The sequence below is a fragment of the Copidosoma floridanum genome, unplaced genomic scaffold, assembly GCF_036245765.1.
Source record: "Copidosoma floridanum isolate Cflo_tuat_1 unplaced genomic scaffold, Cflo_Japanese_pri ptg000013l, whole genome shotgun sequence".
Taxonomy (NCBI): Eukaryota; Metazoa; Arthropoda; class Insecta; order Hymenoptera; family Encyrtidae; genus Copidosoma; species Copidosoma floridanum.
In genome coordinates this window covers 6,420,589-6,448,492 of record NW_028321890.1, presented here as the reverse complement: position 1 = coordinate 6,448,492, position 27,904 = coordinate 6,420,589, and the positions used below count along the sequence as shown (strand labels likewise).

General features: G+C 34.3%; 1 pseudogene; it reads right to left on the bottom strand.

Annotated features, from left to right (window-relative positions):
• Positions 1-229: 229 nt before the first annotated feature.
• On the bottom strand, positions 230-27,891 carry LOC149374815 (uncharacterized; annotated as a pseudogene).
• Positions 27,892-27,904: the final 13 nt, after the last annotated feature.

Genomic DNA, 27,904 nt, shown 5'->3' with positions numbered 1-27,904 from the left:
CCATCATCGGTAGGCTAGGACCGATAGGGAAAGAAGGAAAAGGGAAAAATGGAGAGGACAGTTAGGAAAGGATGGAAAGGGAAAAAAAAGCCGAAAAGGGATCAGATTAGCTTGGGCCAGCGAACGCGCGTGAAGCGAGTTTTTGTTGGGGGTTGCAAGAAGCAATTTTCTCAAGGCGATTTCCCCCGCGAGAAGCAAATTCTGTTTTGGAGGACGTGAGACGCGTCCTCTAGAGTGTTTCCGTTTCTGTGATTGTTGTCGTGGCGGCTGTGCTTGAACTGTCTCCGGTACAGTGCTTGGTGCTGAGTGTCTGGATTCTTCTGGGATAGCAGGCGACGCCGGACTCAGGGTCAATAAGGCCGATACCGTCGGTCTCGGCCTTCGAACGCTGCCAGTAGGGACGCCTACTGACCTTAGCGTAGCTGCTCCAGTGCTCCCGTGTAGGCTTGGCCTGTGAGAGGCATCGTCGGGGAGCGACTTCGTATCGCCGTAAGTACCTGCCAACAGGCAGTTTATTGTAAAGGGCAGCAGCCCTAGAGTAGCCCGCGTTGTTTGCTCGGTTCGCGTCCTCACGCCGCGAGCACGTCGAGCAAGCGCACTCGACGTGCGAGAATCACACACACACCCGCGAGTAATATCTTGTATTTCAGTTTATATTATTTAATTGAATATACTTCTTATTTTAAATTTACTCGTTAGTGCTTCCTTTCTGTGTGTGCCCGATCCCTCTTTGTGTCGTGTTAAAGTCGTCGCGAGAGGCGACGACGTTCAAGGTCGCCGCGATATTTGGCCCCTGCGGTGTCTCGGAGAGCGAGACCCACGTATAAAGTTTATTGTAGGTGGCGCTGGGGGTACGCGGGCAACACAGGCCTGGCCGAGGTTGCCAGTTTTACCTCGCTACTCCGCATCGGCTACACCCCGTCACAACTTATACCATTTTGTTTATTTACACGTTATTGTAACGTCACTATTTACGTTATTTTAGTGGACTATAAAGAATGTATTATTGGTTGCGTGGCTAAATTATATTTAAGTGTTCCTTTTTTGCCAGATAAAAGTTGATGGTGCTCATCTAGGTATTTACAAGGTTTTTTTTATTTACGTAGGATTAAATGTATTTTTTGATAGAAAATTCATAAGCAGTTGTAGTTATCGCTAAAAAATTTATCAGATTCTTTTGTTCTTCCTTGGATAACAGGTATATTTTTGTATCTTCTAGGTTTTATTTATTTAATATCTGTCTAATACTTGGGTTCTTGAAATTTTTTTCTGTCATAATTTAACAAGCTTTTTTTCTTTTTTTTTTGTTACACTGTTGTTAACCTTTTCCTTTTAATTGTTAAAATGTCGAGCTGACGGGTCACTCACAATGGGATTTGTTGTTTCAATGGCAGGTTTTATTTATTATTTGGGCTATTTGTAGCTTGCAGTTGCTACAGTTATTTCAAAGCTTTACTGCAGCTGCCTCTGTTCTTAGAATGTTCTGGCTCTGTTCATGAAACAAATGTACTTTTTTCTCAAATACCGTTATTTTTCATGCAGGTACGTATGTACGTGTACAGATATATCTTTGTTTCGATTTATTTCAACTTAATATATAAAAACAGATTATTTTTTTCTAAGAAATCTGAGAAGTTGTTATTCATCATTCACTGTTAAGTTTATTATTAGGATTGATTTGGCAATCATAATTTTTTCTCATTATTAGAAGGCAGACGATTATTAGAGTTAAACAATAATCCATGTATATTTGCCTTTGATTTTATTAGTAGGTAAGGAGTATGAGAATCTTCATGAATAAAATAATTAAGGGATTATAGCTGAGTGTTTGATGAACAAAAATTATCGATTGCAACGGCCTTTTTTTATTATTTAAGTTAAGATTACTTAAAAATACTTTTTTTTCTTAAAAATTTCGCATATTTCATATTCTTTAAGATCTTCTAATCACACAGATAAGAAATAGGCTACATTTATCCTTAAGTGTATGTGTAAATATCTTGTAAAATTTTTTTTGTATTGTAACTTACGTTTTTCTCTAATTTTTTTTCTTTTTTAACACTCTTCTTCACATGAAAACAAAATCGCTTTTTGAAACATAATTTTTAATGAAACATATTATTTTGTTACTGTAAGTTATATATGTTACTGCTTCTTACAATTTATTCTTAAGGATTTCAAGTTACGATAGCCTCATTATCCATACGATAACTTATCTCCCCGAATGTTGGGTAAACAGCTATTTGCCGTATGAGAAATTTGAGATAAATATTTTTTTTTTCTTCTCTTCTACTTTACCATGCCATTTTATTCCTTTTTTTGTGCCAAAATTGTTCATTTTTAGTCCCATGTTTTCTGTGTGTATTTTAAATTTCATTCAATTTTGATTTAATTTTATTGTATTTTACGCAGCGCGCGTCCAGGGGCCAGAGAAATCGGACAAAACCCTAATTATATTTGTTCGTTTGTTACATTAACCCTACTATTTTATCCAATGTTTCTACCAACTATTTTATGCGTAGCAATACGTCAACCTATAGTTGCATATTGCCCGTAGGTTACTGCGTAAGTATTAATTATTTAAGTCCCATTCCTCAAGCTACACCTATTTCCTTGTGTCGCAAATGTGCTTAGACTTTTGTAAATACGTAAGACACGCTCAATGTTGGGCAGCTCGATTTTTTTTAAATTTTATTTTTCTCTTTTTTCTCTTCTTGCTTCTCATGTCTTTTACTTAGATATTTTTCTATTTCTTGGTTCTGCACTTCTAAAATACATTTTTTTTTTAATTTTATCTATATGCTTTACTCTTATTCATTTATTTTTTTGTTATTTGAGATCATAAGTCTTATTATTTATTTCTATTATTTTGTATATGTCTTGATACTGACAATTGTATTTTTCTTTCAATGGCTCTTTTACTACGTAGATCATTTCCATTTCTATAAATAACTTGGTATCAAGTTTTTTATAACAATACTATGACTTGTATTTTCTTTGGAATTGTATTAATGCTGTTATTGTGTTTGTTCTGTTGTTACAATACTATTGTTCTCATTTGTGTGAGATTATTTGTAACCTACTTAAAGTATTTATTATACGTTAAGTATGTTTCTATCCATTCGGAGCTTGGAGGAATACGCGCTGTCTGCCCAAAGAGTGACTTATTTGGTGTATGTGCTGTGCTTTCATGTTCAGACGTCCTAAATGCCAGTATAAATAAAGGTATGAATCAGTCCCTATTATCATTTTTGTTGACATACGCCTTCAAATATTCACACGAAACATGGTGTGTTCTCTTGATTTCCTCATAATTGTGTGAGAGAAATACTGTGCTACCAACTTTATTGATCTGAAATCATCTTAAAATTTCTTCCATTGATTTATTCATTAAGTGTGCTTTTCTGTCCAACAATATTTATACAGGTGCTAATAAGATGTATTTTTTCATCCAATCTTAAATTTACAGAGTATGCGTATTTCTGTAATCTGAAGGTTTATTAATGGGTCCGTAAAAATCAATAGATATCTTTGTAAAAGGCCTGCTCAGTATATCAGTAATAGTCATTGCCTGCTTGGTTTTAACTTCTACAAGTTTTTTTGTTTGACATAAGTCCCCTCCAAAAACGAACTGCCTGACTTTTGACTTCATGTTTCTCCAACAAAAATCTTTTGGGATTTCATAGTTCATTTTGTTAATTTCTCTATGGCCTCTTACGGCAGAGTCATGATATTTTTTGATAACTGTAAGTCGTTAGCCTGCCAGTGGTACAGTAAGTGTATTTGTGTACAGCGTACATATAATTTTAAAATCGTTAAAAATTTTTTTTAATTGTTCAATAAGGTGTATTCATTAATTAAGATTCATAATTACGAGATCCTTTACAGTTCCTGTATTTTTCTAAATAGTTACTCATTATCAAAAAATTTTATGCAAGTCTCAATATTCAATCTTAGTGCATAATCTTTTAAGTCCTTCTTTACATACATGCGAATTACTGATACTTTTTTTTTTTTTTAAAGCATAGCATTCCCAACTGCTCTCTCCTTACTATTCATTATCAATTAGTCGATGTATCTTCGTTTGTAAATTATTCAATTCTTTCTATAACTGGTGAATTTTCTGACATTGTATAGAAAACTAAGGCATTCCAATGTCTGAACGAATAATCTTCAACTTTTTTTACTTTCTGGAACAACGAAGGTCTGAGCTCTCACTCGGGACCCATGGTGACTACACTCGAGTATAGTCTTTGACCGGTTTGGATTGCCTCCAAACAGTATCAGGAAAAACATTATCCAATATATTTATAAATAATGTAATTTACAAGTCTGTAATGATACTTGTTGCAAATATTTATTGAAATGGACCAGTTTTTGGAAAAAAAGATGAGATTTTTATTGTAATAGACAGTATATATTTTATGTAAACACCATTTAAGTTAATAGGATTTAACTATCATTATTTTGGGCTTAGTGTTGTATCTGATACAACTAAAAAAATGGTTACATCCGAAGATATGCCATCAAAAACACCCTGTATATTGATAAAAAAAATGTCAATTACATTGTAAGTAGATATAGCTTGTAACTTTTTACAACGAACAAAAAAATTTATTTGCCTCTTTCTTTAGTTTTATGATATATTTATTTTAGAATTTTACTCATTATAACTACTGCCAAAAAAAAAGTATAACAATGTTTGATAATTTATTTGTAATTTTAATAAACTATTAGTATGCTAATGTGCCTTATACTATTCTTTTATTATATTTTTCAAAGAAATTGTGGTCCCAGAGATTAGTAAAATTGGTCTCATAATAGATCTCTCGTGACATATGAAAGGCTGTAGATATATGTACGGACATCTGAAAAAAATCATTGGGGGTCATGAAATATTTTATACTTATATAAAAATAACTGGTTTTGGAGATTATACGGGAAAAATCCGTTCTAGGTATGGATAAAGCTCATGCTACAGTGACTGAAAATGGGGTACCATAGGTAGAACTGGTTTCATTTGTTTTAACCTGTTCTTGTGCTACCAAATTATTCCATACCAATGTTAGAAATGTGTTTTTCGGTGCTGGTACCAAAAATCCGTGCTAGGCAGCGGTAAATCTCATGCTGCAGTAAGTGCAAACAATATACGGTAGGTGTCACTGGTTAAAATGGTTCTAACCCCTCTCCATGTACTGTCTCGAGGAATCTGTCTTCCTTTTAAGCCGATTCTTCAGCCAAACTTGCCTGAGCTTGCTGGTTACCCCAGTGCACATCTTTCAACTTTACTTCATGATATCTTTTCTTACCATTTTTATCTATTCCTCATATTTTCTGTTCACTAGGCTAGCTTCAGTTAGCTGAGATCTCCAATATTTTGCTGGCCCAAATTTTCCATTTAAAGCCCCTAGTGTCACAGTTTGCTAAAATAATTTGCTTTGGCACACTTTTAATTTGTGGCGTTAGTGAAAAATTTGGTACAGGCCTATGCAATACATCAAGTTGCTTGAGTTTTACATCCCTTTGGTACAACCTCATTTTTCTCGATTGCTGGTGTGCTTGTTGATTTTATTCCATGTTGCATTTGGTCCTCCCTTTGTATATAGGCTAATCAATTATTTACCGGCCCCTGTAAAACAAACTTTTCTGTTTATTTCGTATCTGTTTCCATCTTTAAATTGATAACGATAATATTTTTCCGTAAGTGTAATTATTTTCTCACTATTTACCATATTTTGCTTAATTTATTGTTTATTTCTACTTTTTCTTCAAATTTAGAGACTCCTTCTTTACCAGCTTGGCTATCTTCTTTCATATTGCATTAATCTTTATTATATCCATTAAAATTTTATTTTTTCTTCTGTTCTTTCTTATCTGACTATTTTAAATCTGGCTAAAAAGTTCTCGCTATTTTGCTATTTCCCTCAATATGCTGTTTAAGAATCAATCATATCTTAAAGATGTGCGCCAGAGGTCCATCGCTATTGGAAAGTCCTTTTTTTCATATTTGTTTGCCCACTGATACAGTTTTTAACGTGATCGTTCGGTGTTTATTTCTCTCTCCTCTTCTACTGGGTTTCGAGAGAGTGCATCTGGCGCTTCATTTGAAATGTCTGGCCTATATAAAATGTCAAACTCATAGCCTCCTAGTTTTGCATTCAGCTTTTTAAAATGTATGTAAGGTTTTTTTACAGTATGATAGTGTTTTAGAAACTCATGATCTGTAATGGCCGTAAGTTTTTCTCCGAATAAATATGATCCAAACTGTTTTTTCGCAAATACCATAGCTAACAGTTCCTTATCATCAGTGGGATAGCGTAGTTTACTACCTCGAAGACAACGTGAGGCATATTCACACGTTCTATGCTTTCGAATCTCTTCTTAGCTCAGTATCGCTCCTCTTGCGTAATAATTAAAGGCATATATTATGACTATAAACGGCTTTTCCAAATTTGATGCTGCGAGAATAGGTTCTTCATACAATGCATCCATAAGCTTATTAAAAACAAACTCCTGCTGCTCTTTCCAGTTGAATTCTGCTCCCTTTTTCAAGAGCTTGGAGAGTGGCAGTGCGATTTTTGTGTAATTTTTAAAATAAATCTTCTGTAATATCGAACAAATTCCAAAAGTCGTTTGATTTTCTTTATATTTGTAGGTCTTGGATATTTTCTTGCAGCTTTTTTTTTTGGGTTTGTTTTTACTTGGCCATTTCCTACAATGTGCACAAGAACTTTTACTTCACTTTTTGGAAACTGGCATTTGTTTGGCTCAAAGTTTGATTTGCTCTTAATAACCGTTGTAAAAGCCTAATAAATGGTTTTCCGTGTTTTTAGAGGTTAAAAGCAAATACCAATATGTCGTCAAGATGAACCTCTATTTTGTATCGCTGTATACCTGCTTGTGCCAAAGTTATGGCTCTTAACAAGGTAATCGGAGAGTCAATACAATTTATAGGCATGTTTTTATATTGATAATGTTTATCTGTTCTAGAAAATGCAGTTTTATAGGCGTCATATTCATGTATTATAATTTGAAAAAACCCTTGTTTCAAATTAACAACTGTTATGTAGCGTTCTAATACCACATGTTCAAGTGTTTTACTCTGAAATGAAAGTGGGTGGTAGCTACCAATTGTTCTCTCTTTTAACTGCCTAAAATCTGTTACTACGCACCAACGTTTTTCACTATTTGGTCCAGCGTGGTTTGGCACGATCCACATGATTGAATTATACGGAGACTTAGATAGCTCTCTTGTGACTTGATCGAACAGATTATTATTTTTTTTTTTTCATTTGCTCTTTCATAGCCAGTAAATACCTGTATCGTTTTGCTGTTATTGGTGTTTCCGTTGACGTTCTCATCCTCTGTTTTCAAAAGTTTACTGTTTTTAGAGGCTTTCTTTTAGGTCCAAGCACGTATGGGTTCAATTTTATGAGCTCTCACATATTTTTCCTCTCTTCCACGTTACAAGTTGACACATTGACTGTTTTTATTACTTCGTCCACTCTTGCTTTTCTACTTATTAATATTTTTCAGTTATTACCCCTCTCATGGGTCTGAATGCTCTTGTCATTATTATTGACGTCACTGATATGCTTACTTTGGCCCTTATTTCTTTTTCTCCCTTACTTACATTTATATGATTTGCTTCATTTTCACTCTATATAAATGACTACATTTCTCTCCAATTTTTTAGTTTTTTCAAACATTCGTGTGAACGTTATATCTAACTTTTTCACATCGTCCCCATTGACGTCAGCTATTATAGCCGTTTTAATAACTTCGCACTCTATCAAGTCTACTAACGGGAATTATATAGTAATTGTCCTGTTATTTCTGATAAGACACTTTGCATACACCTTATTGTCATTATATAATGCAATAATGTTGCCAAATAAAATTCTCTCTTTAACTTTTGTAGAGGCACCCAGCCTATTTTCGGTTTTCTATGCCTTTGCTTAATATTTACATGTATTACTTGACTTGTTTTCACGACAATCTTAAAGATTTCTGGCTCTACGGGTGGGATTTTGATTCCACTTAACGTAAAATTATTTTTTATGGAATTAATCTGACCCTCATACACTTCAAAATGTCCCATATTATTGAGCCTTCTACTTTTATGGAAAAGTAACGTGGTACTACGTGCAGGATGGACATCAAATTTTTGAGGGGTATTCATACTTACCTCAGTGTTTGGTGTGCTGCGTGAGTCACACCTTTTACATTCATTTTTTTCTGCCATTTTTTTTAAATTTGGAATCCAAGCAATCCTTTTTCATCATCAAGATTTCCGTGTCTGTATGGATCTAAAACGTGACAATGTTATTTATACAAGGGCTCTGTACAACCGCTGACGGTAGTGTTTATCCTATATTTGATATATTAACTTTTACCACAGAGTAATTATGTATTATCTTTCATTTGAGCAATAGCCTTTTCTTCAATCTTTGCGGATAAATGCGCTGTTATTTTTGTATGTTGCTCAAAAATTGTCGTGTTTTGCTCTCCGCGTTCTGTGTGTGCCTGCTTCTCGAGCTCGTCACTTTCTCTACTCTTCAGATTATTCCCAAGTGACTCCTTGGTGCTAGCAATGGTTTTGTCTACTCACATCATAACATGAGTTTCTAATATCTTATACTATTTCTCACCTGTGGTACAGTGAGCAGCCCAACTGTGTTATGATTACGGTGCGTGCGAGCCCCGCACGATTAGAGGGCAACTTGTAGTCAGTTGCACACTGACTGTGCCAAAGCAAAGACGCTTCATGTAACCCCATTATTATTATATATTAATAAACCTAATATCTTATCAAGCACGGCTATGATTACTTACCACCTACACGACATTATAGTTGGCGACGAGAATGGGGTCATAAACTAGGGCGAAAGATTGTAGCGCAGAAAGATAAAAAGTGATCACTAACTGGGTTGAAAGGTATTTGGATGAGAAAGTCTTAAAAGCTAAATTAAATGTTGGAGCATAAAAAAATGGGTTGGATACAAACGCTAAATAAAAACCGAAAAATCGCAGAGTTAAAAAAGCAAAATATTGAATTAGATGGTACCGAAAATTTTAACAATTAGCAAGTATAACTAAAAGACGTGGTCAAGAGAGAAAAATACCAGGACCTGGCCAGTATGAGTAAGAATAGCATTTCAGTTGACGCTACACATACAGATCTCGAGACTGACAACGACAAGGAAGAGTCGGATACGGACAGCACAATGTCAAGTGACGGGGGCAAGTAATTTTTTTCCTTGGAAAGAGACTACTGGAAAACCTTTACTGAACAATTAGAGTTTTACTTAAATGAAAAGGATATTACAGTAGAAAAAAAAAAGTATCCACGCTTATGACGCGTGAGGATCAAGAGACGTTCAATCTGATCAAACAGCTGGTAGCACCCGAGAGTATAGTAGAGAAAAAATTCGATGATCTAGTGAAATTGTTAAAAGCTCATTTCAACCCCAAGCCTTCAGTGGTAATAGAGCGATGTACATATGACCAGGCAGGACATGAGACCAGTAAATCCAATGCAGATTATGCAGCAAAATTGAAAAAAAAATGTAACAAAATGAAATAGGAAAAAAAATAAATAAATAAAAAAAAAAATAAAACAAGAAATAAAGAAAAAAAAAATAAAAGAAAAAAAACAACAAACCAGGGGGGATAAATAGGTCATGGGACCCACGGTAAAAACGAAGTTCTTTAAACATGAGATAAGTATATACAAAATTTTTCAAGTAACAAGGGGGTCGCCAGACCCACAGAAAGAACGAAGCTCTGTAAACGTTAGTACTGCATTCATATTGTTTACTAAAACAAAAACTTGAAAAACAAAAAAAAAAAAAAAGTAGTTTACTACTGACGATGGTTGAACTTTGTGAGAACCTTGTGCATAAATACAGTACTCACGAAGTTTAACCATCGTCAGTAGTAAACTATTTTTTATTTTTTTATTTATTTTTTTTTTATTCGTTTTTAAAATTTTTGTTTTAGTAAACAACATGAATGCAGTACTAACGTTTACAGAGCTTCGTTATGCCTGTGGGTCTGGTGACCCCCTTGTTACCTGAAAAATTGTGTCTATACTCATCTCATGTTGAAAGAACTTTGTTCTTACCATGGGTTCCATGACCCATTTATTCCTCCTGGTTTGTTGTTTTTTTTTTTTTTTTTTATTTTTTTTTTTTTTATTTCTTGTTTTATTTTTTTTTTATTTTCTGTTTTTTTTTCATATTTCATTTTATAACATTCTTTTTTTATTTTTTTCTTTATTTCTTGTTTTATTTATTTTTTTTTTTTCTTTATTTATTTTTTTTTATATTTCATTTTATTACATTTTTTTTATTTATTTGTATTTTCTTCATTTATTTTCTTTTTTATTTTCATATTCATTTTTTTTTTTAATTTCTTTTTTTCATGTATCATTCCTTTTTTTTCATATTTAATTTCACTACTTTTTTTTTCATTCTTTTGTATTTTTTTCATTTCATTTATTTTCTCATACTTAATTTTATTTCATTTCATTATTTTTAATATAACATATTATTTAATCAAATTCCAATTTATTTTATAATAATTTTTTTATATATCTCATTTTCTTTTTTTTATATTTAATTTCATTACTTTTTTTTTTATTCTTTTTTATTTCCTTAGTTCATTATATTTTTTATTTTTTTATTTAATTTTATATTTGCCATTCTGTTTTTTTTGTTTTTGTCATTTCTTGTTTTTTTTTCATATTTCATTTTATTTCATTATATTTTATGTCATTATTTTTTATTATTACATTTTTTTTGTTCATATTTCATTTTATTTCATTATTTTTTTATTCATTTTTTATTTGATTTTATTTTATTATTTTATAATATAACATTTTATTTGTTCATATTTCATCTCATTTCATTGTTATTATTTTTCATTTTTCATTTTATTTTATTTTATTATCTTATAAAATAACATTTTATGAGTTTAAAAAAACAATGTTTTCTATTTACTTTATGACATTGTTTTTTTGTTTCTTTAATTTTTTGTTTTTTTGAATTTTATTTTGTATGTCATTTTTTTTCATTTCATTTTTTTTTTGTTTTATTTTATTTCTGCAAATAAAACTCTTTCAAATTTTTTTTTTATGAGTGATATTGTTGCAATTGTATATCCAATAAATACAATTTTTGTTTTATTTCAAAACTTATATTTTCATGGAAGGGGGGTTGAAATAAAACATTAAAATTTCATGTAAAATATTTTTATAACTATAATATAATAATACAAAAGCTATGACTATGTAAATATATATATATATTTTAAATTATATTACAAATAACGAAATATTAAAATTAATCACATTATACAATAGAAACTATTGGCTTATGGAAACTTAAATAAAATACGTATGTTTCTAACTGTTTTTTATTTAGATATCGAGAAAAAACGGCGTCTATCGTGGTCCCATACCTTGTTGTATGTTTTTCAGGATCATTATTAATAGTTAAGTAAAATTTTTGGACGCGGAAATGGGTCAATGTCTCGGAATTTTTATCAGCAAAGTTAATGTTAAAATCACCAGCTAAAATAAGTGGAAGTTTATCAAAATTTTTTCCAAGCAATTGTGCACCTCCTTCAGTATACTCTAGTAGTGTTCTGTAAATTGTATCAATTATATCATTTATTTTTTGATTAGGTGAAACATATATGGCTACTATTACTATTTTTTGACCATTTTCCATTGTAGATATGGTTGAACAAATGTCTGCAATATCTGTTGTTCGGACATTAAAATCATGGGTATTTTGTACAGTCATATCCATATTTGGACCAACGATATTTACTGTATCATCAATATTATGATATATTGCAACTTCCGCTGACCGTGCATTGTCACTTTTAAAATGGACGATACAGTTAAATTGTCGTACGTCGATTTGTTGATTATTTTCCATCCATGTTTCAGTCAACATTAAAACATTACATTTTTTAGTCACTGTATCATTCAAATTCAGTAAATGTTTCCGTAGACTTTGAATATTAAAACACAGTATAGACATATTTCTTTTACCGGAAATAAAATTGGTAATTATTTGAGCTTTAGTCTCTAGAGAATTTAAAGAGAGCCTTTGAAATTCTTGTATTAAACTAACAGTCGAAGCAGCTTGTTGACGGTTATGATAAAGTTTAAATTTAGTCGAAGATCGTTATCAGGTATTACAATATACAAGCCTTTAAGACTTGTGACACGAGAAAGGGCAACGTAAACGAGTGATTGCGAATGCAATTTTTCATACTGATAAATAACTTGATTGAACGTTCCACCTTGTGATTTGTAAATTGTCATAGCACAAGCTGCTATCAATGGAAAATGTTTTCGTTTAACAGTAACTTTATTGTCTCTTGTTAAAGAAATATTTTATGTTCGTAGATTGATCGGTACGGCCGATCTATTAACCCCATTTTTTAAAGCAAATGAAGCAGCTTTTTTTCTGATTTTTTCACCAATTTTAATGTTACCAGGAAATTGTAACCATACTCGACAAATAATATTATCTTTATCGAAATCTAAATGTACTAACTTACCAACAGCACCGTTGGCTAAGCCATCAGATACATCAATGTTTGAAGTAATGAGATAATACTTATCTTTAACAAAAGTAAAAATGTAAGGTAAACCTCCTGTAAAGCAGTTTCATGTTGAGCATCTTTTTATCCAACAATGACATCATTAGCTGTAGAAATAATTTTGTGTGGTGATTGTTGTAAAATTTCATTATTATAACTATTTACATCTACATTTTAAAGATATAAACGAACTCCATCAGGGCACAATCTTTGAACTTCAGCTTTCGTAAGAAATCTTGATTCAAGAAAATCAAGTTCAATATTTGATAATACTTCACTATTGCCAATTTTTGTTAATATAGAAGAAAACGTTTCATTTGCCTGATTACTTGAGTAAGATGGTAAAATTTCCATTTTCGCCATAAATAAGGCCCGACCAGACAAGTTTTAATTGATTTGTAAATAGGCGTTGATCTTACTGGTGGGAGTTGACGTAAATCGCCAATAAAAATAACGTCAATATTTCCAAAATCATCTTTATGATTTCCAGTAATTTGTTTTAGACGCGTGTCAATCTTAACCAAGAGCTCTGCACTAACCATGCTTATTTTATCAATGATAAGTTCTTTAACGTATTTAAAAAGACATCTGTATAATTGTAAAAGTTCTGATGATAATGGTAATAGATTTAAAAGAGAAATTTTGAGAGCAGTGTGAACGGTGGTACCGTCAATTGCTACAGCAGCTTTACCAGTAGAAGCACAGGTTATGTAAGCATTGCAATAACCATCGGTGTCAGTGAACCTATTGTATAAATCCATAATTAGTTTTATAACAAATGTTTTACCACACCCAGCAGGACCAGTCAAAAATATTTAAAAAAGTTACTCATGTTTATTCTGAAGATGATCAATAATGGTATCTAAGAGTTCTCTTTGCTCTTTGTTTGCAGATCTCGTTAAATCGTAAAACTGTTCAGTATCCATTAAATTTTCTCTTTTTTTTGCTATGACACCAAGTTTATTTAAAGATGCACGTTGCAAATTCATGTTAACAGCACCTTCAGGATCGCGAAGCAATCTTTCATACGGGTCGGGTTCAAAAATTATGTTAGCTTGATTTTGTAAATCTGCGTCTTGAACAGCGTTTTCATCATTTTCTCTATGCAACTGCTTGCAAATTTCGATAGTTTTCTGTATATCCAAGTTAGATTCAAACTTTTTTCTGTGCTCTAAAATTAAATCGTCATTATCTTGATATATTTGAATGGACTTATTTTCAGCTAACACATCATTTTCTTTGCTTTTAAAAGGAATGTGTCATAGTACCATATCTCGTGCATAATCATTAAAGTCAGTAATATTGTAGTTACGATATCTAATAACTCTAGGCTTTTGCTTTTTAATATATTCCCCTTTATTATTCAAATAATACTTATCAACGAACTGTGCCAACGTAACGTCTTCTATACTGTCAGGTCTTTTTCTGTATTTATCAAACATATTTTCTTTCCAAATATTAACACAATCGTCATCCATTTCATTAGGTTCTTTCATAGTTTTTCTTATTTCCATACGTTCTGTAGGGTGAATAGTAGGTATATAAACGACTGCTAAAGATGACTTTGCCATTGGTTCGCGCAATAACATCCTGTGATGATATTTTAACAAAATTAGGAACGTCAACACTAATTTTTTTGTAATTTCAACTACATCAAACTCAGGATTTTCATCCATAATTTCAATAATTTGTCGTTGTAAATTACTTATACCTTGATTGTGTTTGTTAACGTACTCGACAACGTAAGCCACCCTAGAATACTCATCTTGAATAATTTGAAAATCCATATTAAATTTTAAATGATGCAAAACAAATGGATTGAATGTATTGTGCCATTTTTCCGACGGTGTTCGACGATAAAACAACTTTGGTTGAGTGATGCCAGCACGGATAATGTTATAATAATGTTCGTCAGACATGATGTCGTTGTGAGTATAAAAATTTTCAAAATCTTCGTAATCGAAATATTGTAAATTAGATTGAATAAGACTGGAATATTTCTTATAATTATTAAAAGTTTTTTCTGAAAAATTAGAATCAGTATCTTTCATAGGTATCAATGTCACAGTTTTTTTAGATGGCATGAAAGGTGCTCCAAATCTACAATTTTCTTTTTTATTTGGATCCATTTTTTTAAAACAACTGAAAGTGTGCTTATGAGTTTGAGCTTTAATATTTCCTGATGCTTCAGATGCTGTTACTGAAACTAATTCATCTATTATATTGATTACATCATCGTCATTTTTTAATAAATTTGCAGGTGAATTATCTAACCACAAAAGAATATGAGCATGAGGACCACCTTGATGTTGAAATTCTATTCTTTTAAAATAATCTATCACCCGGTGTTTTCCAAATGAACTGTTTGTTTTATTTTGCTAAATGTTCATTAAACAATTTTTTAATTTATTAAAAAAAATTGCACAAGTAACAGCATCGTCATTGATTAGTTTGGCTTTTCTGATATAATGTAGCTTTGCCAAAAATTCATCAGAAACTTCTGTTTCATTATGTTTTAATGTATATAAAAATTTCAATAAATTGTTACATCCAACTTCATTTGCACTCATGGTCATGAAAGCTGTTGGTGCACCTAATTGTCTAATAATCGCAAGAAGATCTTTTTTTCGATCAGCCCAATACCTAGCAGAATTAGGTACACATCGAAGAAAAGCGAGGTTACCTTCGATACAACTGTTTATATAATTGTCCGATTGAATTTGTTCTTTTGTAATATTAGTTGAATTATAGCAAGAGTGTTGCTGCCCTGTTGGCTGCGTCTATTTTGACGAAGTCAACTAATTTGTTACTTCAAATTTAGGAGGGATAGCGGCATAAAAATACTACTGAATTTATAAATGATTAATTAAAATCCACCTAAAAAAAGGTCAATTTTGCTAAATTTATCGGAACGGAGGATGGAATTGAACTAGGTGAAATAAATTTAAAATGCACTGATTATGAGCCACGAACGAAGATATATTTCGTGGCTCAAGGGAAAAACTCCGAAGAGAAAAACCCAAGAGAAGAAAAATTAATGAAAATACCAACGAGTGAGGTTGAACAATAAATTTAAGATAAACTTCCTGCAATGAAGAGTGTGCATTTGTGTATTGTGTGTAGAAAACGTATACGTGCGCACCCGCACGTGTCTCGAAAAACTCACGAATCGACAAACGTCGCACGGTCCGTGAAGCGGATTTCCGCCGTGCTTTACTCGCAGCACGTCGAGCTTCTCGAAGATGATGCAGATGACGATGATAATAAAAAAAAGAAAGCGTGAGAGAAATTGACCCCAAAAAGGTGACCCCCAGATATACGTGTGCGTGATGATGATAAGGAAAGATGTAAAAACCAGTAGGACGAATATAATACCCAACTATGCCAGATACTCGAGATCGCAGTTGACAACTGTAGACCGATCTGTATAGACAGATAGTTCGGAACTGACCCGGCACACCTTATGTGAAAAGCCACGAAAAGAGAGAGAGATAATGATGTAAGCAATTAAGAGAGGGGGAGAGACCTATGACCCGAGAACACTTAATAAAAGCAAAGGAGATGGAGATGGAGGCGCATGATAGAGAAGGAGATGACATGTCTAGATAATGAGAGTGTAGAGAGAGAGACATAATGAGAGTTGGCGCGAGAGTGATTAGTTGTACCGACTGAAACAAAAGGAGAAAAAGGATGAAGGTAAGAAAGAAATTGACCAGCACTTGCATATGTGAATATGTGATAAATTTTGTGTGAACTCGGTGTGCTGCCACCTTTGGCGTGCTGCGAGGTTGATCCTCCACCGCTCACGAGGCAGTCTACGAATTTTAGTCGTTTCGACTAAACATTAGTTTTATGGCCAATATGTTTGAAAGCTACAGTAACAGCATCTCAAACTCGCTGTCTTATAATTTTAACAGCCAAATATAAAAGATGTTGTGGATCTGCACCCTGACAATCTGTACGTCGAAGTTCACTGGTGGCTTGCATAAATAAAGTAACATTAACTCCTTCCTTGTAATTTCTAAACTGTCCACAGTAAATGGTTGAAAATAAAAGCTCTTCAGCGTGTTCATCAAAAAAATACTAATAAGCACATTATTTTCGCCAGGTGCCATGCATAACATTTTGTCTTCATTTCACATTAGAGTTTGTTGCTGAGCTGTCAGATTATCTTCCCTTCAAAAATGTTTACTAACTTTATCATGATTAATTTCAGCATCATCTAAATAATTATTTGAGGCTTCCTCTTCAATTGAAATATTATAAAATAAGTACAGTGATGTCTGCACTAAATATATTAATCAGTCCTTAATATTACTTTTTTTTACTAGACCATGAACGTAACTCGATTTATGTATTAACTGTTTCCTAATGTGTACATAAAAAAAATGGTCATCTTGAATATTTCTTGGAAGTTTATTGACTGTTGTTTTAACATCAATTGGAACATTAATAATTTGTCCATAAATATCGAATTGGCCATGAACATGTCTGAGTCTTCTTATTTGCATAAAAAGGATTCTTGGAGAAATAAGTCGCTGTTCAATAAGATTTAACTCTGGTAAATGTGATATAATGACTGGATATGAAAATCCGTTGTATGTGGATAATAATAGAATTTTTTGTTTGTCCAAACTCTTTTTACATGTAGAACAAATCGCCACTACAGTAATGCTGCTAACAAAATTCTATTACAATATAAATAATTATTAAATATAAAAATTTGTTTGAGAGTATAATAAAAAAAAGTGATCATTTACCGATAAAATTGTTTTAAAAATATTTTCATGTGCTGCGGATGATGATTTCAAATCTTTTTACCACCAAAGCACATCGCAAACTGCGCAAGAATAACCAAAAGTATCTTTTAAAAAAGTATAAAAAATTTGAAATGTGCTTGTGCGTGTTGATCATTGTTCGTATATTTCGCTACAACTTCATTATTATCTATTTCCAAATCAATGTCAATTTCCGAATTAATATCCGAAGGCTCACGAATGTCTTCAACATCAATTCTGTATTGTAAATTAATGTTTCAAACTGGAATTAATGGTGTAAAATGCAAGTTTGCTAGATGCAAATGGATAAAATTTGGAGAATCATTCACTTTAAAATGAGCAAAGATTTGTCTTTCCATATTTATATTTACATCAATCAAGTGATAATGTATGCATATATTTGTATCATATAATCTTGCAAATATACATATGCAGTCCATGTCTCCATACTCGTGGTCACTATAGAGTATCTCATTTGCACTTCTGGGATTCGAACATAAACACAAAAAATGTGATTGCTGTAGTAGCCGTCTCAGTTGTAGAGGTGTAATCGTAAGATTTAACAGTTTTAAAAAACAATAGAACAAACAATTTCTAGCTGGCTCAGATGGAATATCTCTGTAATGATTAAAAATAAGATCTGGTTGAGCACATGTGACACTATACTTATACAGGGTATTATTAAATTCTGTCGGTATACAGACAGAGTCCTGTATCGAGCATGGATCATCATGTAACGAGGCATTCGTCCGTAAATTTGTGCACATGTTTTGTCTTGGCTTCTGAGTATTGGTTTGTTTGTCTCTAAAAAAAAATTAAAAAAAATTAATGAAAACTAACAATATAATAAAAGTAAAAAAACGAGAATTAATACAAATTTAAATTTTATTACGTTACAAAATTAATTTCGAATTCGTAGGAAATACAAAAAATGTATTTGTCGTTAACTGTAAGTAAAAAATATAATTACGCGTTATACCTTTAAAGATCATAATTCTGTGAAGATAATGCAGCGTTAAGTTGAGACATTTTTTTTTGTAATTTGAGTTTTTTTCTATATCTTTGACAATATTTAGCATTCGTAGACGTACTAAAAAAAAAAGTAAATACTAGATTGTTAAAAAGTACTTTAAAAGTTTATTAACAAAATTAAAACTTACTGGTCAGATGTCTCATCAGAATATCGTTTTCGTAAATTTGACAATTGTAATGTAGGCGTACGTAATTGTGATATCAGTATGCCTGTATGTGTTTTCTCCAATTCATGTAAAGAAGGATATAGACTTTGTATTTTTGTGAAATATTTGCTTCTTGTTTTATCCTCATTATCACAACATTCCTGTGATTTTTCTTAAAACGTAATACGTTGTTTTTGTTGCTGATTTTGCTGTTGATTTTGTTGTCAATTTTCGTTTTCCTAAAATGTTACTGTACATCTTTGATGTAGCCTCAACAATTGAGACGAAGAGGCAGAATTTGATTTGTTTTGAACTGATAATTCGGAATTAAAAAATGGACTCTTGTCTTCTCTTATGCTTGGATTAATTTTAAGAACACCAAAATTCTGGTTCGGGGTAGCAAAATATGGACTTGTTTGTGATGTGGCATATTTATGTACTTCAAGAGAATTAAAATTTTTTTGTACATTATGAGGAGATTTACTCAAATGTTTTTTCGTCGATTCCTTCGACTTTTTTGTTTTTGATTTTGAAGGACTTGATCCCATTTTAACTAAATTTAAAGAACAAACAGATTCTTAAACTATTGACGTAGTTATTGCTAACACGTGCAAAGAAAAGATTAAAATGCCATTTGAATCTACAGAAAATCACTATCACAAAATATTAGCACAGAACTCATTGACACGTTGTAACGTGATGACAATTAACCTAAAAATAAAATACACATGTTTTCTACGAAGCACTAAAAATCACTTCTCCTTACAAAGATGACTGTCAGAAAGGGGAGCAATGTCTGAAGAAGCTTATTGCGGCCATAGTTCATAACTGATGACAGTTGGCGCCACCATGTGAGAGCTAAACAAAACTTTGAGCGGGCATTTAAAAACTATTTGAAATACATTTCACATAGAATTATATATATAAATTACTCATATAATTATTTACTGACATTTTGCCATCATTTGTTTATCAAATGCCAAATAAGCGCCCTTAACAACCATTAAAATGATATGTAACGCGAAATATACATATCTAATGATCTGACATTGTTCAGTTTTGTACCTGAATACTTGCCGACAAACCTTTTCTAAATTCAAATTGCGTCACGTTCGTTATTCTTATATTAAAGTTGAAGTAATTTTCTAATCATACGCCTTTATTATCGCGTACATTTGCAATGCCCAAGAGACCGTTTTACCTTTACTCTTGTACCTTTATTTATCAATGTACTAGAATTTCTACTTTAACTTTTGTCTCTATAAATATTGCTCTGCGAGCATAGTATGTTAGTTAGCGCGCCACGGCGGCAGAGAAAGCTTCTCTCCGCTTGCCTTCACTTGAGCACATTTTCATAATTTAAGCACTGTAAATATATTGTATATATTTTTATTGCACATTTGCGTTACATTTATTTTCCGCCGTAAACCACTTCCACCTCTACACGACTGAACTGGATTGGGAGCAGCATAAAACCCCTTCCCTCGTGAACATTTTTGGTAGCAGAGCGTGGTTCTAGGGACCGACGGTCAGTGCAGGAGTGGATATGTGCTAGTGCTCAGTGAAGCCTTGAATTTTGTCTTGACCTTTTGATGCCGTGTAGGTGAACGCGCTCTCGCGAAGCTGCAGTAGTGAGTTATTCAAGGAATCAGAGTGTGTGCATGCTCTCCGTGCTTGAATTTGCCAAGGCGGGCGGTCGTTAGCTGCCAACACTCAGCCCTATTATCAAGCGCTTCATCGCGACATCGACTGCGTCATGGCAGACGCCAAGGAACTCAAAATTTTACTTAAGCGTCAACAGGAGTTGTACAAAAGCATTAGCAATGTTTACGAAAACCTCAAGAAGCGCGGCAAGGATAAGTTCACTCGTGCAATAATCGAGAGCCGTATACAGCAACTACGAATAAACTGGGATGACTTCAAGGACACTCATCTCAGAATTCTCAACATTGCTCCAGACGATACTAAGGACATCGGCTATTTCGATTAAAACAGCTACGAAATCGCCGAAGAAGCTTACCTTGATTCGGCAGCTAATTTGGCTGAACAGCTCGGAAAACTTCCTGCATCGCCCGCATCAGACCCAGCTCCTGTTCCACCAGCTAACTCTCGCAACCTGCCGTCCATTGCTATGCCCACATTTTCCGGACATTTCAACGACTGGCTCGAGTTTAAGGATCTGCTCTCTGCGATCATAGTCAACGATTCTCGACTTTCCAACGTCGAGAAGCTTCAGCACCTCAAGACGCATCTGCAAGGCGAGGCGGCTGAATTGTTGAGGATGATCCAGGTAATAGACGCCAACTTCGAGGCTGCATGGAAAAGGTTGGAGGATCATTATGCAAACAAGCGGCGCTTGGTTGCCGCGCTAACTCGCGATTTGCTAGCCGCGCCGGCTGTAAGCAACGAATCGCCGCTCGAACTCAAGGCATTGCTCAGTGGCACTGTAAATGCCTTGGCTGCACTTAAGCGTCCGACGGACCAGTGGGATGACTTGGTGGTCGCTGTTATAGCTCGGAAACTCGACGCTCGAACTTTCCGAGAATGGGAGTCATCGCTCAGCAGTACCCACGAGCCTCCTGCACTTCAAAAGCTCGTGCGTTTCATTGAACAACGCATCTCGATGGTCGAGATCGTCGCATCTTCTACAGAGAAGGCAACACGGAAGAAGGACAAGACGGCGTCTTCTACTTCGTACGCATATGCCGCCATTACGGAGAAATGCCGCTTTTGCCAAAGTGAGCATTTCATACTACGCTGTGCCGATTTCAAAGCAAAATCGCCACACGAACGCAAACAGTTTGTTGAGGCCAAGAACATGTGCTATAATTGCCTTGGTGCTCACAAACTCGCAAGCTGCAAATCAAGCAAACGATGTCTAACTTGCAACGGGCATCACCATACGCTGCTGCACGAGAATCCTGCCACTACAGTGCATCTTGCATCTTCTGCATGGCCTGCTACACTTACGAAAGGGAGTCGCGTATCCTGTCATTGGATGGCATCGCCAGACTCTTCAAACACTACGCTGTTGCCTACTGCGCTCGTCCGAATTTAAGGCCCAGACGGACGCACACTCATCGCTCGTGCCATGCTCGACAACTGCTCTCAGCGATCCTTTGTTGCAAAGAGCCTGCTAAGTAAACTTCGCCAGGAATATGAAGAGGCCAGCATGGAGGTCATTGGCATCGGTGGCATCAAGACTCCGCGAGTTCATGGAAAAACTTACCTTACTCTCGCCTCCATGGTTAGCGACGGGAAGCTCACGTGCGAAGCTCTAGTGCTCTCGCTTATATCCAGCTACAGGTCAGGAAACTTCAAGCTCCCAGGCGACTGGAAGTATCTACAGGGTTTGGAGCTTGCAGACGACTTTCGAGCTGATCTGACGGAAATCGAGTTGCTGCTAGGAGCTGATGTGCTTCCACGAGTTCTTCAAGAGGGCTCACGCATCGGACTACCTGGGACACCCATGGCCCAGCGCACCATATTCGGCTGGACGCTTTCCGGTCTATTACATTATTGACATTTTCAAAATACAGACTCTAAGTTTGTTTTACATAAGTGCAGTGCTAATTGTTAATACTCCGTTTACCCCGAACCGTAGTATGGCGGGCGGTATGTTCAGTTTTGTACCTGAATATTTGCCAACAAACCTTTTCTTAATTCAAATTGCGTCACGTTCGTTATTCTTATATTAAAGTTAAAGTAATTTTCCGATCATACGCCTTGATCATCGCGTACATTTGCAATGCCCAAGAGACCGTTTTACCTTTACTCTTGTACCTTTATTTATCAATGTACTAGAATTTCTACTTTAACTTTTGTCTCTATAAATATTGCTCTGCGAGCATAGTATGTTAGTTGGTGCGCCGCGGCGGCAGAGAAAGCTTCTCTCCACTTGCCTTCACTTGAGCACATTTTCATAATTCAAGCACTGTAAATATATTGTATATATTTTTATTGCACATTTGCGTTACATTTATTTTCCGCCGCTAACCACTTCCACCTCTACACGACTGAACTGGATTGGGAGCAGCATAAAACCTCTTCCCTCGTGAACATACATAATTTATTTATTACTGATGTAATAAATTACTATATTTATACAATTATGCGACATTGTACCATAATTTGTTAGTCAAATTCAAAATCTTAAAAACCATTGATACGTTGTGCAACTCTATCGTATACGTTTATTTTAATAATTTATTTATAAAATTATTTGTTTATAACAGTGATTATCAGCATTACTGTAAAGCCAAAAAAAACCTCAGGTTTAATAAAAATCGGTCAGTATTTTATGCATCAAATGCATAAAATACAATTATTTAATGCGTAATAACGCGCCCTGTTGTGTTTAATCTGCATAACTATATTTATGCTAATTAATTTTTTTTTTTTTTTTTTTTTTTTTTAACACAAATAAACAATTTATTATAAATTAAATGTAGTATCAGTAAATGCATATAAAAATAGCACACGATAAGTACAAGAAACCGAGTTTCTACAGTCGGCAGCGCTCGTAGCAGAGTGGGTAAGGTATTGGACTCATGTGCAGGAGGTCGAGGGTTTAAATTTCTTTGTTGGGAAATGTTTTTTTTTTTTTAGAATTGCAAAAGAAAAAATTCAAAGTGGAATAAAAATTATGTAGGTGAGGGGGACGGGGTAAGGGGAGAAACTTAAAGGGCAGAGTCTTCGGGTGAAACCACTTTCGTTTCCAAAAAAAAAAAAATCTGTCGGTTTTAAAATTCCAGCCCCCTGAGTAACGTGACATAAAGAACTTTGTTCTAAAAATTGTGATTAAACTGTAAGTTTGCCGATCTTAAAACAGCATTACATGACCAGCTTGTATGTGAAATTCTGGACAAAGATATTCGAGTCAAGCTTTTTGAAGATGACTCGCTTGATTACGATAAGGCATTGAAGAAAGCCAGAACACACGAATCTGCAGTAAAACACGCAGCAGTCTCAATAGATCAATTGGAACGTAAGCAGCATAAAACAGAAGTATACCATTAATAACAGGAAGGAAGACAGCACCAATTTTATAAGGAAAAACAAGCCAGAGGGAAGCAGAATGTTGACAGAACTATGGTGCTTGGCAGCAAGCAGCCCATGGCTCGACGAAAGCTAATGACAAGAATACAGACATAGTATGCTATTGCTGCGCAAAAAAAGGCACTCTTTAAGAGATTGTTGATTTTGCAATTACATTTGCAATTACTGTTCCAAGAAAGGACACCTGGAAAAAGCTTGCCAAAAGAAGAATAAAAACTCCCAACAGTCAAGAGGGGAAGTGAAAATAATGACCTTAACAATTGATGAAGACACCAACAAAGACAATAAATCTTCGTATCAGGATTTCTTTATACGAAGAGTAAGTAAAGGCGAACGAGAAAATATCTATACAAACATAGGTCTAGTCAGTTCGATTGATAATGATAAAGACCGGATAAGCGATAGCAATGGTGACTACGCGAGTTTAAGTTAAACAGACGCCAAGCCTATGTTTGTAAAAATCGTTATAAATGGTATGGAATTAGGCCTCGAAATAGATACAGGTACATTTGCGACGGTACTTTTGGAAATAATTTATAACCAGTATTCTAAAAACATTAAACTCACGAAGACAAATATAAATTTAAAAGCGTTTAATGGAAAAATGTTACAACTGATTGGGCAGTTGAGCAATGTATCTGTACAATTTGATAATATGACACGGGTATTAGATTGTTTTGTTTTGCCGGGCGTTGGGCTGGGACTACTAGGACGCCAATGGTTAATGTTATTCGAATGGTGGCCGTTGATAATTCCGGGAGAGCATACATTTGAAATTAAAAAACTAGATAGTGATAAAGTTTCAACCTACTTTGTGAACAAATACACTAAATTATTTAGCAACACTTTCAGATTATATGACAAAAGCACTACAACAATTTATTTAAAGAGCAATTCGCATTCAATTGCTTTGAAATGAAGACACGTCCCGTATGCGTCAAAGCCACTCGTTGAGAAGGATCTCGAACATCTAATTGAATTAGGGCATTCAAAGCTAGTGGAAGTAAGCGAATGGGCCACTCCAATAGTCCCGGTATTTAAAAGTAACGGAAATATAAGGATGTGTGGAGACTTTAAACTGACTTTCAACCTCTTTATAATGATTGATGAATATCCTTTACACACAATAGATTAAATTTTCGCAAAATTACAAGGTGGATTCTTCTTTTCAGAACTAGATTTAACTCATGCTTGTATGCAATTTCCAGTTAATAAAAACTGTACAAGTCTACTCACTATTGTGACCCACAAAGTGCTATTTTAATACACAAAACTTCCAGAATCTGTCTCGATGGCACCTGCCAACGTGCAGAAAAAAATGGACGAATGTTTACGAGGGATAGATAATGTAATTGCATACTTATACAATATATGTAACCGGGCGTAGCAATGAAGAGCATAAAGAGAATTTAGAAAAAGTATGTATGCGGTTGCAGGAACGTAATCTCATATTAAATCTAAAAAAATTAAGGTTTATGCAAGAAAAAATTGATGTATTGGGTTTTGTCATAAATAAGGACGGATTTTATAAGTCACGATCTAAAGTCAATTCAATGGCTAATGCACCGCAACCAAGCAATGCGAAAGAGTTAGCCACATTCATAGGATTAATGAATTTTTATGCCAGATGTTTAAATGACAGATCAAATAAACTAAAATCGTTATATGACTTACTGAGCAAGGAAAAGTTTGATTGGAACAGCGAAAAATCGTATGCGTGGGTGAAATGAGAATTAATTTTACCGAGAGTACTTGTAAATTACAATCCGAAGGAAAAAATTTGAATGGCTCGTGACGCGTCCAAGTACGGGGTATCCGCAACTCTGTCACACAAATATGAAGATGAAACTGAAAAGCCCATAGCTTACGTATCAAAGAACATTGCGAAAAGTGAGCTCTATAGGGCAATAATTGATAAAGAAGCTATGGCTATCGTCTTTGAATTCAAACGCTTTAATCAATTCGTATTTGGAAGAAAAATTATTTTGCGCACAGGCAAGAAGCCATTATAATTAATCCTTGGCCCTAGAAAGGGAATACTTATGACTGCCGACAATAGATTACTAAGATACGCATCTTTCTTGTCAAGACTTAAATATTCTATAGAGCATGTGAAATCCGAAACAAATGCCAACTGTGACGCACTGTCCAGGCTTCCCGTGAATGATAACACAATCTCATGATTATAAGCGATACCAAATTTTTACATGTTAATTATTTTAAGGAAGGCACTTCTTCGTTTGACAACAAACTTGAATTGGAAAGTAAAATAGACAAAACGATTAGCCACATAATGAAGCATGTCAGGAACGAATGGCCGAATTTTAACGAGTTGTCAAGCGAAGAGAAGGCTTACTACTTAAAACGATATGAGTTGTCGGTGGAAGAAGGTTGTCTTTTTTGGGGGTTGCAAGCGCGCATCCCGGAGACAATGCGAAAGACCATTCTTAAAGAATTTCACGTGTTCCACTTGGGATTGTTAAAATTCGAATGCTTGCGTGATCATACGTTTGGTGGCCAGGGCTTTATTTAGAAAATGAGAACCTAGTAAAAAGCTGCAAAATCTCTCTGATTGAACGAAAAAAACCGGCTAACACTCCTTTAACTACATAGCCCTGGCCAACTCGCGTATGGAACCGCATTTACAGCAATTTTGCAGGCCCATTTTTCAGTAACATGTCTCTTATAATAATCGACGCATACAGCAAGTGGCTTGGAATCATACATTTTAATAACAATACAAAGTTGTATAAGCTCATGGCTAAATTTAAAACCTTATTTGCTCGCCATGGATTGCCTCTACACTGTGTAACAGACGGTGGTCCACAGTTCAAAAGTAACGCATTCCAAGCATTTTTGAGTACAAACGGCGTCAAGCACAGTTTCTCACCACCCTACCATCCTGCCACAAATGGCAGAAAACTTAGTACAGACATTCATAAACAAAGTAGGCAAAATTTTAAAGGGTGGAAAAACGTTGGAAACGGCGATGGACTTATTTTTATTTGATTACCGTAGCATACAACACTGTACTACTGGTTTAAGCCCGGCACAACTTATGTACAAACGAGAACTCTGGACGCGTTTCAGTTTGCTTAAGCCAAATGTTATGCAAACGATAAAGACGTGGCAGCAAGCACAAATTGTAGCCAGGAAGAGAAGTCGTCGTGTAAGTGTGAGTGCTAGTGATGATGTTTTAATCAATGATTTCTGTAAAAGTAACAATAAGAGAGAACCCAGGGAGATTTTAAAGCAGGTCTCACCATCTACTTATGTAGTAAGAACTGATCATAATGGCATACAAAAAAGACATAAAGATCAAATGGTTAAACGCGACATTCAACTGCTACGCAGATCTCCACGTTTGAACAAAATTTAAAAGGCGGAACAGTTGTGGTATAGTAAAAAGCACAAGTGTGTTATGATTACGGCGCGTGGAAGCACCGCACGATGAAAGGGCGATTTGTAGTCAGTAACGTACTGACCGTGCCGAGGCAAAGATGCCTCATGTAACCCTATTATTATTATACATTAATAAACTCAATATCTTGTTAAGCCCGGCTATGATTATTTGTTACCTATACGACATTACATCATCCACTTTACTTTTAAACACCCGCAACTTATCACTTATTATTGGCTTATGCTTGACGATTAAAGATCACGTTAAACATCTTGCAAGTTTAAATGCTAGGTTTTGGCGTTGCTTATGCCCACGTTTTATTAGTTATAATTATTTTCCCTATAATAATCTCTAGAGTTATCATGGTAAAAGAACTGATTATTTCTTCTGTCACGGTAATCTTTCTTCTTGTCATCATACCTATTTTAATTGTCACCTTCTTTTTAGATACCATAATCGTTTCTTCTACAATCATTATCATTGTTGTTATGATTATTATTGTTTTAGTTATATATCCTTCTTTTGTAGCAATCACCTTGATTATAAGGGTCTTCACTGTAATTTTTTTGCTACCTACCAAAATTTTAATCTTTTTTGGAGTGATGGTAATAATTATTGTATGCCACTTTTCTATTGAACGATTTTTTTTTTTTTTTTTTCTTTTTTGTTTCTCATTAACGTTAAGATTTTTTATTATTTTTCTTTTAGCATTCTGCCACAGTTTTTTACACCCACTAGTAGAATGTGCACCACGGTTTTGGCAATATAAGCGATATTTAACATCATCCACACTATTTCGCTTGTCCGTATCTGACTTACCGACGGGCACATCGCTGCCAATAAGGTCCACCATGACATCATACTGT